The sequence below is a fragment of the Choloepus didactylus genome, chromosome 1, assembly GCF_015220235.1.
Source record: "Choloepus didactylus isolate mChoDid1 chromosome 1, mChoDid1.pri, whole genome shotgun sequence".
NCBI classification, from domain to species: domain Eukaryota; kingdom Metazoa; phylum Chordata; class Mammalia; order Pilosa; family Megalonychidae; genus Choloepus; species Choloepus didactylus.
In genome coordinates this window covers 46,878,213-46,894,271 of record NC_051307.1, presented here as the reverse complement: position 1 = coordinate 46,894,271, position 16,059 = coordinate 46,878,213, and positions in this window count along the sequence as shown.

Sequence of the window (16,059 nt, the reverse complement as noted above, 5' to 3'; positions counted from 1 at the left end):
TTAATGTTCTCAAATTTAAAAATACACAGATGGCCAAAGTACACATGATCTTTGTGAAGTCTTGCTCCCTAATGCCTCTGGGTGTGCTGTGCTTTGTTTGTCAAAATGGTGTCAAGTCTGTTAGAACAGCTTGGCCAGTTTTGACAGAATTTCTTCCTAAATTAAATAAAGCAAGAGGAAGCTGGTAGTTCAATGTGGGAAACTCCAGTTCTATCCAAAGCTTTCAATGAACAAAAGTTGTTTCTCACTGAATAAATTATATTTCCTTTTCTATGTAAAATGATGTAATTATTTTGAATGTTTCATTTTAAACCTTAGCCATGATGTTTAATTCAACTTTTTTAAAAATTGTATGTTACATGTATAATGAAAACAAAGTGTTTATGTATAGTATTTCATCTGGTATTGATTTGACATCAAAGAAAAATGAATTTGAATTCTGCTTCTGCCATTTAATACATGCATGCCTCATATGTCTTCTTAAAGTCGTATTCAAACTCACACCATTATAAGATTATGTTTATATTCGGCAACTGCAATATAGTTATCAGACTGCTTAGCATATGGTAGGTGCTCAACAAATGGGGCCTATTTTTGTAGAAGTTGTTGTTACTCTCTATTATCATTAGGAGAGGCTGAAGTCTTGAGAGAGAATTCTTTTATCATATTCGATTCACAGAGGACTGAATGACCAGTTGGGTATGACAATGACAAAAGTCACAGTTAAATTAAACTGATAATTAAAGACTATCTACTGTATGTACACCCATGATAGGCACTGTGCACATATTGCATCATAAAACTTGTCTCCTTTTTATAGATCCACAAAGGCAAAGATTAAATATCTTGTTCAATTTTATATTCATAGAAAGTATTCAACCCACCATTTAAACCTAGGCCTATGTCTAAAGCCTTTGCTTGTTTTCTTATGTTAGGCTGTCTGTGACATCCCGTTTTGTTTAGATTCAGAATTATGTTGAGATTTCACTATTTTGGGAATCTTCACTCTCTCTAATATCATATCAGGTTTTATATGATTAACTTGTAATGAAAAGTAATTTATTGAAAATAGGTCAATGACAGACATTTTTGCCCTTGTATCAATTTTTAGAAGGGGAATTAATTTTATTAGCATTAATGCATTGGCAACTTTGTCTACTGAAAAAATAATCTCATCTATAACACTTACACTACTTTTTTAGCATATTGTTAATAATTTTAATATATTTATTTCAGCAGTAAATACCAATCACACTTAAAACCATGGTTTCATGACAAGTGGCAATCTGAGTAATTCTTAGGACATATAAATTACTAAATATGCAACTGACAATAGTGATTTCAAATTATGTTTGTGGAAGAGATGAATTACCAAATCTGAAAATTAATAAGAAAATAGTTTTTTTATGTATAATAACACTACACTAAGTACTGTAAAGCAAGTTACTTAAGTTTCCTATTGTGTGTCCATTAATGAGAATTAACAATATGAATTATGCTGTGATAAATTCCGTATTATCTTAGGGCTTTACCTTAATAATATCTGATCCACAGTTAGATCTGATAAGATAAAAATTAAGGTGATTACATTTTAGAATTGTCAGTTAATTAAGTTAAGTAATGAAAAACTAGATACAGAGCAGAGAAATCCAGTGACCCAGAATCAAAGTATAAAATGAAGGCTTTTAGAATATCTAATCAATATCTTACACTCCTATTTTTTAGGTGTGTTTTTCTTTTTAGTTACTTTGTGTAATTGTGAAGTACACAGGACAGGGGCCACCATTAGGGTATCCCTTTACTCTCATGATTAATTCTACATTTTATTCATTTATCTGTAGACATTCCTTACATTCCATAGCATGTATTTAGAGATGGATATACACTTTGCAGGGACTTTTAAAATGTTAGAAGTTAACATGTAGTAGTGAAGTACATTTATCTTTGATGAACTTGGTACTCATAATGTCTTGAACTAGACGTGTTACTAAATATTACTGACCAAATTTGTATTCTAGTTGGAATAAGTGAAAGTCCTTGGCTCTCTCCTGCTGTGATCTTATCTCAGGAGGTAAAACCAGAATGCACATAGTAACAGATGAGAAGTGATGATTAATTCTCTCCACAGAGTCTCCAGACTGAGCCTTATGTTCTTGGGCATGAATAGAGGAGCACAATCAGTGTTTAACAGGACTGAGGCAGCCAAACAGGGCCACTTGGATCTCCCTTTAAGAAAGTACTTGCTATTCACCTGCAAGGAGTGAAGTCATCTGGCAGTTCCCTGTTATCAGCACCTTCAAAATCAACCACAATTCTGTACCGAAGCTACACCCTTCCAGGCAGTTCTCAGCCAATGACTGAACATTGCAGAGGTACTGGGTCTTGGACAAGTATGCCCAATGCAAGACTGATATGGTGGAAAATCTTCGTTTGGAGTTTCCTATTATGTTGGATCAGAATTTGTCAGATATGGTTCATGGTCTGAGGCTTTCTTTGCTCTACTCTGCCTCCTCCTCTCTTTGCTTTCATAGGTGTCACATCAGCATTGTGATCCAAACACTCTTCTTGCCCAATTCTAATTTCTCCCCTTTTATCTTTCACAGACATTACCATGCAATAAACTTCTTCCATTCCTAACTCAGCCTCAGAGTATTCTTCCCAGAGAACCCAGTTGATTCTGGTCTTGCATCAACATGAAGAAAAATAATTCTTGAAATAGCACACCATTTCATAAATCAAATTAGATTCCAAATGCCTGGGGGTTGCTGTTCTTTTATAGGTTGTTTAAAATCCATAATTAATAACCCAACCTGGGATCAAATCTGCCACTTTCTGGTTGACTTCTGGGAAGTCATGGAACCTTTTTTTCAAGGTCGTTGATCCTTGTCTTACAAAATGAAAATGCCAATTTCTACTTCATTGATTTGTTCTGATGATATAATAAAGTAAATATTTAGCCTGCTTTAAAACACACTGTACATGCTCATAAATTACAGCCACCCATCATTTAGTTATAGTTTTTGTCATGGGTTATTGTTCTGCTCCATCTTTCAGGTCAGGATTCTATTTCACATTGGATTGTTAATATTCAAACGAACACTATAAATAGCTTTACTTGTTGCCATATCATATAATTAAAACCCATATTAATATGTCCATTTTCAAGGCACTCTACAGTGCTTTTTCCTGCCATTTCCTTCAGTGCTAAGGATCACCTTTGGAAATGTTATGAAACCTCTGTATTAATGGGTATAGCTAAAAGGACTAAAATATCCTGAGCCTTAGCTACTGCCTAAATACTATGACCCTATATTGTCTCCTAGATCACTAAATTGCAGCCACATTAGCCTACTTGATAATTTTGACCTGTGTTCTCAACTCCAAGCCTTTGCACTTATCCTCAAATCTGAAATGCATTCCTTCCAGAAAACATCATGGTTTACTCTTTCACTTCGCTCAAGTCTGCTCAAATGTCACATTACCAAGTTAGTTTTTCCTGACAATACAATTAAATTATCCCTCCTTAAGTCTCTATCTCCTAATCTTGCTTTAATTTTGTTGAAAATCTGACAACAATTGACATAATACATATTTGTTGTTGGTGGTGCTGTTTATTATCCATCTCCCTGGAAGGTAAGTCAATGAGTTCAGGGGCTTTGTTTCTGATCAGTATTCTATCCCAGTACCTAGCACAAAAGCACATTCAACAATATTTGTTGACTATTAAATAACAAGCCACAGGAAACTTAAAACATAACCTAAAATATCTCTAAATAACAATATATATATATGTGTGTGTGTGTGTGTGTACATGTGTATATACACACACATATATGTAATATTTAAAATTCCCTGAATAGAAGTATGAATTTAATGAAAACCAAAAATAGTTATTATACTCATACTTCTGAAGGTACTTTAATTTTCACCATTACAATCCTGTAAGTATTTTCTTCCAATAGAAATCCGTGATTTGAAGAACACTAAAATATAACTTTTATCACAATCTATATCTTAGAAGTGAGGCACAAAGTTCAACACACAAAAGTACAAAGCAAGTCAAGGAGATAGAGAGTCAGTTTTTATAATTATCCTCACACACTGGAGCAGGCAGATGCTGTGGAAAGGGCTCAGATGCAGAGCCATGCCTCTGAGGGTCAGCCAAGATATGCACTGCATTTCTGGAGGACTTGGCAGGCTTAGGTGGGATTCAAACAGGAGATGGAACTTGATTTACCAATGAGGTACCCAATGAATCAATCAATGAATACAATTTCTGCTGTTATGCCTTTCAGATCGTCTCTATGTCCTTCCTCTCTTAGCCATCTCTATGCCTAGAAGTATATTTTAGTTTACTGACTCCCAACCAGATAGCTGCAATTCACTTTCATATTGTCTCCCAATTAAGACTCATCGTCCTCAATTATATATGCTGCTCTACTACCCAAATAATCTTTCTCATATTCAAAACGTATCTTGTCACTTCAAGACTCAGTGTTCTTCAAAAACTCACCACTGATTTCTTACTATCTGGTTAATGATGAACTTGCTAATAGGATGTGCAAGACATGCCACTATCACTGGATAGTTTTATCTGCTCCCAATCTCTTTGGTTCTTTAAATTCCTGCAACAATCAATCACTTTCTAGTTCCTAAGTGATGCTGTGATTTTTGTGCCTTATGTTTGCCTACTAAATAACAGATGTTCATAATAGGGTTCTAGTCCTGGAAGGAGAGGAAGGTGGACTAAACTTATAAAATAGACATTGATTTGTATGTGTACATTTGGGGATGTTTAGGTAAAGGGAGAGGTATATTATGATTGAGGGAGAGTATAGATGTTGGAAAGGAAGAAGATAGATAAGCTATTATATGAGGAAAAACAGTTCTAGAAATAACTGTCAGATTTATGATCTTGGGCCTGTTCAGAATTAAAGGAAGCTCTAGAAACAGTGCTTTGTCCATTATTGAGTTATTCATTCAACAGATATTATTGAACACATGATAAGTGGAGTACATCAGAGAACAAAAGAGAAAATAATAGGCTTCCTTTTGCAGATTTTATAGTCTAGATGGGAGGAGACAGAAAATAAACAGCCAAGAAAGCCCAAAATAAATAATAATACAATTTTAGACTATTCGAAGCTAAATGCTATGAAGAGAGAGGCAAAGGAGGGAGACAGGAGAAAAGCAGAGCACAAATTGTTGGGAATGCTGGATTGGAATGGGACTGTGGTTCTTTTGCATCACTGTCTCCATCTTGGTCTTTCCTTTTATCACTCTGGCAGTTCTTTTTATCAAAAGTCTTACCAGGTCATGCAGGACCTTCCAATATCAACCCATGTGTAACAAATGAGAAATTCAGGTATTGGGCAAGTATACTAAGCATTTTCTGCCTCAACTCTGTTGGCTTGACCTTGAAAAGTTAACAAAGTAGGGCTGGTCTCTCTTCTGTGAACCCAGCTCTGAGTGGTTAGCAAAAGCAGAGGCAAAAGATGACCTAAATTTGATATAACATATATCATTATTTTTCCAACCTATAAATCACTTTGGGGAGATAACTGTACCCTCAAGAAAAGCCTTAACTCAATTTACCTAACATCAAATCACATTCACTCATTATATCAAAGCAAATCTAGAAGTAGGAATCAAGATACGTGCCAAGCAGAACCAATGCCATAAACGGAGCATCAGTCAAGTCAAGGGACATTTTCCACTGAGGAGAGAGAACAAGGAAGAGAAATGGGGGGAAAAATGGTGTGACAATAGGAATCAAATAGAAGATGGCATTGAAATTTATGGAACTCTAATAGTAACCTTCACCTCTTTCACAATTTAAAGTTAGCCCTGGTTGTACTACCACTTATGACATTTCTCAATGCAAGAAGGAAAGGATGAATTTTTCAGACTGAGTTTTTTAATTAACTATTAGGACAGCTGAATAATTGTTTTGTGTTTTTGTATGAATGATATGTTGATTTGAAGACATTTCTTTCTCGAGTGGTTTCACTGAAAATTTTGTCCAAACACCTTATCTTGTAGATAAGGAAAAATAAAAATTTGTCAGAAAGAAAAAAAAAAAAAAACCTTTATATTCCAGTATTGTTTTTTTTTTCTTTTAAAGAAAGAAACAGAAAAGAGATCAAACTGAATTTTGAAAGATCATATATGTGAGTCAGATGATCACAGTGAGAAAGGAAATAAGTAAAAGAAAGTAACATCTACTAGGTCTTTCAATCAGATAATTCGATCAGGCAAGAATAAGCTTATCCAAATGCTGTTTGTTTGTATACTTTTCTAACCAAAATCTTGATACTGCTGAAGTTTTTGTGAAAGTATTCTAACATAAAACCCACTACTTTCATCAAGAAGAATGAAGCTCTGGCAGAAACAGCCTGTTTTTAAATCCTACATGTGGTGTTCATCCTAAATGACTCATTCTCTGTCAAAGTGCAAAAGGGACACGGAAGGACTAATGTAGTAATGAATGGTGTAAAAACAATGCTACTGTGCAGTTGAGGGCAGTTATTAATTTGTTTCAGATGGATGCATATGCCAGAAAGCTCTATTTATGTAGTCCATTCAAGGAGAGAGAGAGAGAAAGGGTTGGCTCAGCCTAAGGGAACATAACAATGAAACATTTCTTAAATAAGATTTGTTCTTGCACACAAGACAATGTCACTTTCACAGGTTGATATTCAGAAAAAAAAAAAAAAAAGAAAGAAATCAGAAAGAATTCCTTTAAGCTTTTCTCCAAATATTTTAAATTAAGGAGTAACGATGAGAGGAATTTCCATCTTCTCTCCTTTTTCCTCCTCTTGCCTTTGTAACACGTATTGTTAGTACAAAAGGTGGTATTCTTATATCTGCAATTTCTTATTATATACCTTTGAGCTTTTAAGTACTGAATAATTAAAATGTGCATTGGCATTTTTTGACATTTAAATGTCTAGTTAAAACTCATGGCATTATTGATTTTGAATTGTCTAGAAAAGAACCACCTCTTATTAAGGAACTATTCTACCCCTGATCTGCTGCATTTTACTCTAATTTGAATACAGTGAAACTTATCTCCTATGCCATAAACTGTTTTCATATGAAGTTACACATTTAGCATAACATGTTAAAAAAGAATTGCACTTTTAAAGTAGCTGAAAATGAATCATAGCTAAATCTGCCTGTTAATCATGCAAATTTTATAGCTTCTCCCAGTATTTCACCTTTTTGTTTTGTTTTGTTTTGAAGTATTCACAGTGGATGTTAGGTAAAATTCTCAGAGATGTTATAATATTCTTATGTATCAGGATTTTTTTATTTACATGTCAGTTAACTCTGGGTAGTGTGTCATCAAGGGCTATTCCCTTTCCTCTAATTGTGAGATAGTAGTGTTTCCAGTAAAAACTGAAAATTGCATGATATTTTCAAAATATCTTTCAGAGGGATGTGTGTTCTATAATGCATTACTAATTTCAAACATTATTAATTATTCTATGTTAACTTATATAAAATAGTCATAAAAATAGTTTTATTAAAATCTATAAAAGTCGATCTGTCAATATGCATTCAGAAAACCTGATGATAAAAATAGTCAACCCATTCTATTTACATTAGAAAAACACCAAGGGTCTTTTAAAATCAAATGAAAATCAAAGTTTCTTCAAAGTCCTATGTCTAATAAAATGTGGGATACTTAATTGTGACTTGTAATGAACTGTAATCATCTAAAAATTCATCAGATCGATTTTTAGAATTTTCCTTTAAATTTTTAGGGTGATAAAAATACCCAAACCAGCTTCTACTTGAGCAGAAGCTTTTATATTCTAGCTATTGGAGCAGTGTCAATATGTTTTCAAAAAGATATAATTTCTGCATATGGATCAAAACATAAATAATGTTGAAATTGTACAGAAAGTGGTAGGTGCATAGTATAACTAATTAAAATTCTGGAGAGTGTTTTGTCCTGGGACACATGGTTTGCTTTGAGATGAGCAGGAATGTCCTCTAAAATTGGTCCAGGTGAGAGATTTGTCTTCTGGTAGATACTGTTATCTGAGATGTGAACCAAGAAAAATATTTCATTGAAATTTGGTTTGAAAAAGACAAACTACTTTAAAAAATGATAACAAACAGAAAGTTGACTAAAATACTGATATTTAGGACTTAAAAAATTCTACAAGAGTGTTGTGAGAAATTAGGAAATATAATTTCAAATAAAGGAGAAAATGGGGGAAATAATGTGAAGAATGTGAACAAAAAGAGTAAGACTGAACTTGGGAGTATAAGAGCAAAAAAAGCAGACAAAGAAGAGAGGCAAATATTGATGCCCTCTAAAATCTGCATATAATTTGTATTTTTCCTTAATAATAATTTCCTCATGTTTATGAGCTTCTTTCTGGACCAGTTTTACCAGTAAATTCTCTGTGGCAATTTTTTTGAAGTCAATCCTGTGAAAAAAATGAGGGATGTGCAAACAGAAAAGTTCTGCTGATATCTACAGTATGTCTGGAGTGGGAAAGAAGGGGTTGGGGAGCTGAGAAGGGCAGCACAAAAGCCCTGCTGAGGCAAGGAAGAGAGATTTTTTGCATAATCTCCATGATCTGCTACCCCATTTTAGAGGTAAAGTAGAGGGGACAGGAGATTCTGTAATAGGATACAGTGAGGAGACATTTTGAAGTATCTGTGTTACCTGAATCTATGTTGCTATTTTTTTTACTCAACATTAAGAGCTTCATTCAAGTTAGTAGCTGTGTAGGTGAGATGTTGAAGACTTGAGCATAAGAAGAAAAAGGGGGAAATCAGCATGACTGAAACTGAGGCTGTGGTTGATCACACTACAGCTGTTGAAGTTATGGGGACTATATACTATGTTACAGGTAATGGAATTTGAGATCAAATGTAAAACAATGCTTTAAATTTTTTCTTTAAGAAGAGTTTCATTTCCAAGTTGCATGTTAAAATGACTCTATTGCCAAGGCAAGACAAAATATCAGATTCAAAAAGACACATTTTTATTCACCATTTTTTTTTCCAACAAAGCTCTGAAAAACACTGTGAAACCTTCCTGTGCACTAACTCAGCAAGCAATTAAGAAAATTTTGAACATACAGAAAATACCATGGTTTCAAATGGTTTTGCACAAGCATGATAAATGCATACATTACAGAGTCAAAATAATGCTGTGGTTTCTCTCAGCGCATGAGATGGCAAGTTGCTAAATAAACGATATCAGGTCAGGTCAAGGTGAGACAAAAGTGAATGCACCTCCCTCTTTTATTAAAATTTAATTTTAATGTGCTATTTCATTTATCTCTCTCTCTTTCCCTTTGTCTGCTTCTTTGTCCTTGTAAGAGGTCCTCTTGGTCAAGCCATGGATTTTTAACATTAGTATTTTCACCAAAGTGTTAAGTAGTTCTCTTTGTTTCCTCTGATCTGTGAATGCTCACCTTGCATTAAGAACTTGCCCTATTTATTTGGAGTCAATAATGCACTCCATGAGTTGTGAGCACTAGAATATTACCTTTGTGCACTAATTAATTGAATATGGTAATGAGGGCATGGCTACAAAGTCAAAGAAGGAGAAAATGAGAAACAGACATTTTATTTACTAGTGCAGAATCATTGAAAGCTGTTTTTCTTGTCTCTAAAACAATACTTTTTAAAAATTGTATTTCACAAATATGAATGTAAATACAAATTCAACAGACATATTGACAGAAGTCCACTTTATTTTTAATGAAAAAAAGTATAGTGATATGGCATTAAACCAAAGATATAGCTAAACTTTATGATTGTCATATTCTTCTTCCAAGTTGCTCTTAAAAATGCTTTTTTCTACCTCATATTTTCATATTCTTCTTACAAGTGAAAGCATTCTTTCATGGCCTTTTATATTTGCTTCTTGAATATATACTACTGCATACTTTATATCCAATTATTAATATTACAAACTACATTAGGAAAGTTTCTTGATTATCTCCATTATGATTTAGGACTGAAAATAAAGTTGCAAATTTTTATCATTAACAAACAGTTATAATAATTGTACAATGATTGTGGTAGACAGCTGTAATTTCTCAAAGTAAGAAAATTGCTTATAATGAATTGCTTATAACAAATGAATCTTTTTTTTTTATGAAATAAATAGGTATTGTCTGCTTAATCAAAAAGGTTGGTTGTTACTCTAACCAACCCCACAAAGGGAAAATTGGTGACCAATTAACTATAAATAAATAAATCTATAAAATGAAATATTTTAAGCTTGATGTTCAGTAAATTGCCTAATATTTTCAGACATTTGTCATGTAACATTGATGTAGGTTCATACAATCCATAAAATACTTCAAGAAAATTTGTGTTATTAGTGTCTGCTTCACAAAGGTTGACCCAGGAAAAAAAGAAGGTTGGAGTTTAATGGAATGGGATTTTATTATGATTGTTGCATCTAAAAAAATTGCTATTGTTTTTAAAGATGTAGACATAGAGGGTAAGGGAAAACTACAGTGTTTTTTCCTCAAAATGTCACTTTGGCCATTGTCTGAGTTAGAAGTCATATTAGTTAGATAACTGTATTTCATTGTTTTATAATTGTTTGGAATTTGCATGACAAATTGTAGTGACAAGCATTTTTAATATTCTCTAAGGCAGTAGTCTTTCACATAGATAGCTGCTCTAAACACTTGTTAAGGGGAAAAAGTTAGGGAAATTTGTCTTAAACTGATTTCTTGATAATGGCTGAGCTGGTCAGAATGGGAGTGGTGGTAAAATCTAGAAATATTCCTGTAGAGGTAATGATATTATATTAGTTGATGTTCTCACCAGAAATATCTGTTATGTAATGATAAAAAATATATGTGCATGTAATGCCACACAGACTATTTCATTCTCTACTTCTCTAAAGATAGCTAGTTTTGAAATAATCTTTTGTATAATATATATCCCTTTGAGTACCCTGATTGATATGGCTCACTTTCTCAACTTCCTCATTTATTTTCTCCCAACTATTGAGCACCTCTGTTTACTTTCTCATTTTAGATTGACTGATTTGTGACTATTTCCAGTCTGTATTCTCACTGTTGCCATTCAATTACAGATGGCAATCACTAACACATCTTTCTCTTCTGGTAACAAAAATATAAAATGATCCAAATTAGCTCTTCCTTTCTTCTAATTCAAACATGATTCCTTCTATTAAGATAAAAGATACTAAGAAAGCTTTCTTTCTTTATTTTCCACTCAATTAAATATACCTATACTGACTTTTGAAAAAGGATTCATATATATTTAAAATTTCAGATACTTCAGGATATTAATATTTCAGGAAAGCTTTGCCTAAATCAGTAACTTAGGACTTACCCATCTAAAGCCGTGATTCATGAAATATAATGTTCCGCTGAATCATCTGGGGATGATTGTTAAACATGCATATTCCTGGACCCACCTCCAAATTCATTAAGTCAGACTTTCTAGGTGGGGGGAGAGTTTTTATGCATATAAACATGGATCATTCTTTGGCAAAGACTTAGTTAGCTGAATGAACCTAGCTAGCCTCTTAAAAAGTACAGATGAAATGCATTCTCTATTCTTTGAAGCTCATCTTAAAATTCACAGAGTGCAACAAATTAGCCAGTTTTCTTTTCTATAAAAAGGAAAGTAACATTTGTTACAAAGTTAGAAATTAGAAAAGTAGGATTCAAATGCAGATCTGCTGAGCTCCCATATCTGTGCACTTTCTGCAACAATATGGACATCAATTTCAGTTTAAAAGTCTTGTCAAGAATATCTGAATCACTTTGGGATCTTTTGAATTTCACTTATTGCAAATTATAAATACATGACAAAAAGATCTTTACATTGACTTAAATTTTCTAAAATAAAATTTAAAAATTTACTTAAAAAACAAAACAAATTATAATAAAAGAAGCTATTACAACTGTAGTTTAAAAGCAAATGAGAGAATTTAAAAGATTCTGTGAATTTATCAAGGGATAGATCATGGACACATACAAGACTTTGATTAAAAAAAGTCTTAAAATTCATTTATGAAAATTCATTTAAATTATGTAACTTTATAAATTGATTTTGTGTTTCTGCATGAGGCAGTGATAATCAATAGGTTTATCCACAAGCAATAGGTTCCAGTCATTTACAGTTGATAGTATATGATCACTTTACTAACAATCTGGTTTAAAAGTTAAGTAGAATGTTAATGAACTGTACAGTTGCCAGAAAATCTAGAAACTGTATTTTGCTTCAAAAATTTAGAGTAATAATAAAGTACACACCAAGTTTTTTGTGTAACTGAAAAAGACAAAATTGCCTTCTTGGGAGAAAAAAAAAATGAAGCTATGCCAAAGAAAATAATCTTAAAGTTGGAATGATTAATTATGTGGCAAGCTTATATTTAGACTGCAGATAAAATAGGTCATTATTTGCAATTTTTCTATTTGATACAGACCCACTCCCCACACCTCACTCCCACACATACAATATACCCCACAGTAACTATTATACCAGATTTCCATTTAAACATACTGACATTAGGATATTGCAAAATAAATCCTATTAGCTGGATCACTAAGCATACATTTGCCTAAACATAGTAACAATTATTTTCTATTCTCTTCTCACCACTCCTGTTATTTGCACCCTTAAACACATTATCCCAAGAGTTCTTAAAAAGAACATTTTTACTTTAGTTACAGCTACAATTTAGGGCTTATGTAAAATGTGAAATCTGTACTAATTATGCTGTCTATGGTTAGAGGGAACATAAAACTCAATAATACACCTAAACAGAGTAAAAATAGAAAAGTTAATTGACATGATGATGGGTGTAGGAAGAGATCTCAGAGATATGAAGTTAAATGGAAAGATAAAATTAAAGGTAATGTACAATACAGTACTAAAACTCATTACTAATCTATTAAGTTATTGAAGAGTCTCCTTTGAGAAGACAGAGAACTTTTATTACTGGCTAGATATCTAAAGTTTGACGTGTATGAGGGAATTTACTGAAGAGAGCAACATATCTCTGGTTCAAATATCTTAAGTAAAGAAGGAGGTTTATAATCTGAGGCATATTTTGGATTTCTAATTTGGACAATTATTTAATACCAATGGCTTGATTATCATTTGAATAAAGTTTAATATGATATATGAACATAGGCATGCTGTGACAAAGTCTTATGATATCTGAATTTTACATCAGGCTGTAGTCTGAGTCATTTTGTGAGAAATGAATTCTACATTAGTCATCCCTTAAAATTAAAAACAAAAAAAATATAAATCAATTGGATGTCTTGATTAGTACAGTCCTTTACAAATATAATATCATATATTTTATTACTTTATCCTGTTTAAAAAAAGAACAAACTTAAATGATGATAGCATTGAGACATTCAGGTAATAAAAAAACCCAGGATGAACAAAAAGCTATCTTCAAAGGAAAGATACAAATGAATTTACATGGAAACCCATAGTGAATAGAGAAAGAGCTTAGTCTTGAAATATAAATTGTGACTTTATAAACAGACAAAGAAGAGAATATCAAATGAAAATTACAAAGTTAAAAACAAGAGGAAAACTACAAACACTGGAGAGGATGTGGAGAAATTGGAACTCTTATTCATTGTTGGTGGGACTGTATAATGGTTTAGCCACTCTGGAAGTCAGTCTGGCAGTTCCTTAGAAAACTAGATATAGAGTTATCCATCGATCCAGCAATTGTACTTCTCGGTATAGACCCGGCACTTCTGAAAGCAGTGACACGAACAGATATCTGCACGCTAGTGCTCACAGCAGCATTATTCACAATTGCCAAGAGACGGAAACAACCCAAATGCCCTTCAACAGATGAGTGGGTGTTCTAGTTTGCTCATGCTGCTGGAATGCAAAACACCAGAGACGGATTGGCTTTTATAAAAGGGAGTTTATTTGGTTGCACAGTTACAGTCTTAAGGCCATAAAGTGTCCAAGGTAACAAACACATCAGCAATCGGATACCTTCACTGGAGTATGGCCAGTGGTGTCCGGAAGACCTCTGTTAGCTGGGAAGGCACATGGCTGGCATCTGCTCCAAAGTTCTGGTTTCAAAATGGCTTTCTCCAGGACGTTCCTCTCTAGGCTGCAGTTCCGCCAAAATGTCACTCTTAGTTGCACTTGGGATATCCTTTCTCAGCTTCTCTGGAGCAAGAGTCTGCTTTCAACAGCCGTCTTCAAACTGTCTCTCATCTGCAGCTCCTGTGTATTCTTCAAAGTGTCCCTCTTGGCTGTAGTTCCTCTCAAAATGTCACTCACAGCTGCACTGAGTTCCTTCTGTTATGTCAGCTCATTCATATGGCTCCACTGATCAACTTAGACCTACCCCGAATGGGCAGAGCAACACCTCCATGGAAATTATCCAATCAGAGTCATCACCCACAGCTGGGTGGGGCACATTCCAAAGAAACACTCAAAGAATTACAATCTAATCAACACTGATAACATCTGCCCACACAAGATTACATCAAAGATAATGGCGTTTGGGGGACATAATACATTCAAACTGGCACAGTGGGTAAATAAAAAGTGTTATATACACATGATAGAATACTATGCGGCTGTAAGAAGGAACGATGTCATGAAACATATGACAACATGGATGAACCTTGAAGACATAATGCTGAGCAAAACAAGCAAGGCACAAAAAGAGAAATATTATATGCTACTACTACTGCTGTGAACATTGAAAAATGTAAAATAAATGGTTTATAATGTAGAACGTAGGGGAACTAATGATAGAGAGCAATTAATGAAGGGGGAATGATAACCCAATAAGAACAGATAAGCTATCATGGGTAAATTTAATGTTCTGAGAATGCCCAGGAATGACTATGGTTTGTTAATTTCTGGTGGGTATGGTAGGCACAAGTTCACAGAAATGTTGCTATATTAGGTTATTTTCTTGGGGTAGAGTAGGAACATGTTGGAAGTAAAGTAGTTATTTTAGGTTAGTTGTCTTTTTCTTACTCCCTTGTTATAGTTTGTTTGAAGTGCTTTTTTATTGCATGTTTTTTTAAAAAATTTTGATATAATTTTTTTTTTAAAAAAAGAGTTAATTAAAAAAAAATTTGAGAAAAAATATGCAAAGTCCCCCTGAGGAGCTGGTGGAGAATGAAGCGGTATTGGGTTTTCCCACCTTGATGGTTGCTGATGTGCTCACAGACATAGGGGACTGGTGGTTTGGGCTGAGCCCTCTACCATGGGACTTGCCCTTGGCAAGACTGTTGCTGCAAAGGAGAGGCTAGGCCTCCCTATAATTGTGCCTAAGAGCCTCCTCCTGAATGCCTCTTTCTTGCTTGGATGTGGCCCTCTATCTCTAGCTAAGCCAACTTGGCAGGTGAAATTACTGCCGTCCCCCCTACATGGGATCTGACACCCAAGGGAGTAAATCTCCCTGGCAATGTGGAATATGTCTCCCAGGGAGGAATTTAGACCCAGCATCATGGGATGGAGAACATCTTCTTGACCAAAAGGGGGATGTGAGGGGAAATGAAGTAATCTTCAGTGGCAGAGAGATTCCAAAAGGAGCCAAGCGGTCACTCTGGTGTGCACTCTTATGCACAACATAGACAACCCTTTTTAGTTTCTAATGAATTGGAATAGCTAGCAGTAAATACCTGAAATTATCAAGCTACAACCCAGAACCCGTGAATCTTGAAGATGATTGAATAAAAACATAGCTTATGAGGGGTGACAATGTGATTGAGAAAGCCATATGGACTACAATCCCCTTTGTACAGTGTATGGATGGATGAGTAAAAAAATGGGGGCAAAAAAACAAAACAAAACAAAACAAAAAGCAAAAAGCCCAGTGTTGTTTTTTATTTTAACTTTTCTTTTTCACTTCAATTTTTATTATTATTTTTGTGTGTGTGGCAATGAAAATGTTCAAAAATTAATTTTGGTGATGAATGCACAACAATATAATGGTACTGTGAGCAATCGAATGTATGTTTTGTATGACTACATGGTATGTGAATATATCTCAATAAAAATGAATTTTAAAAAAAAGAGGAAAAA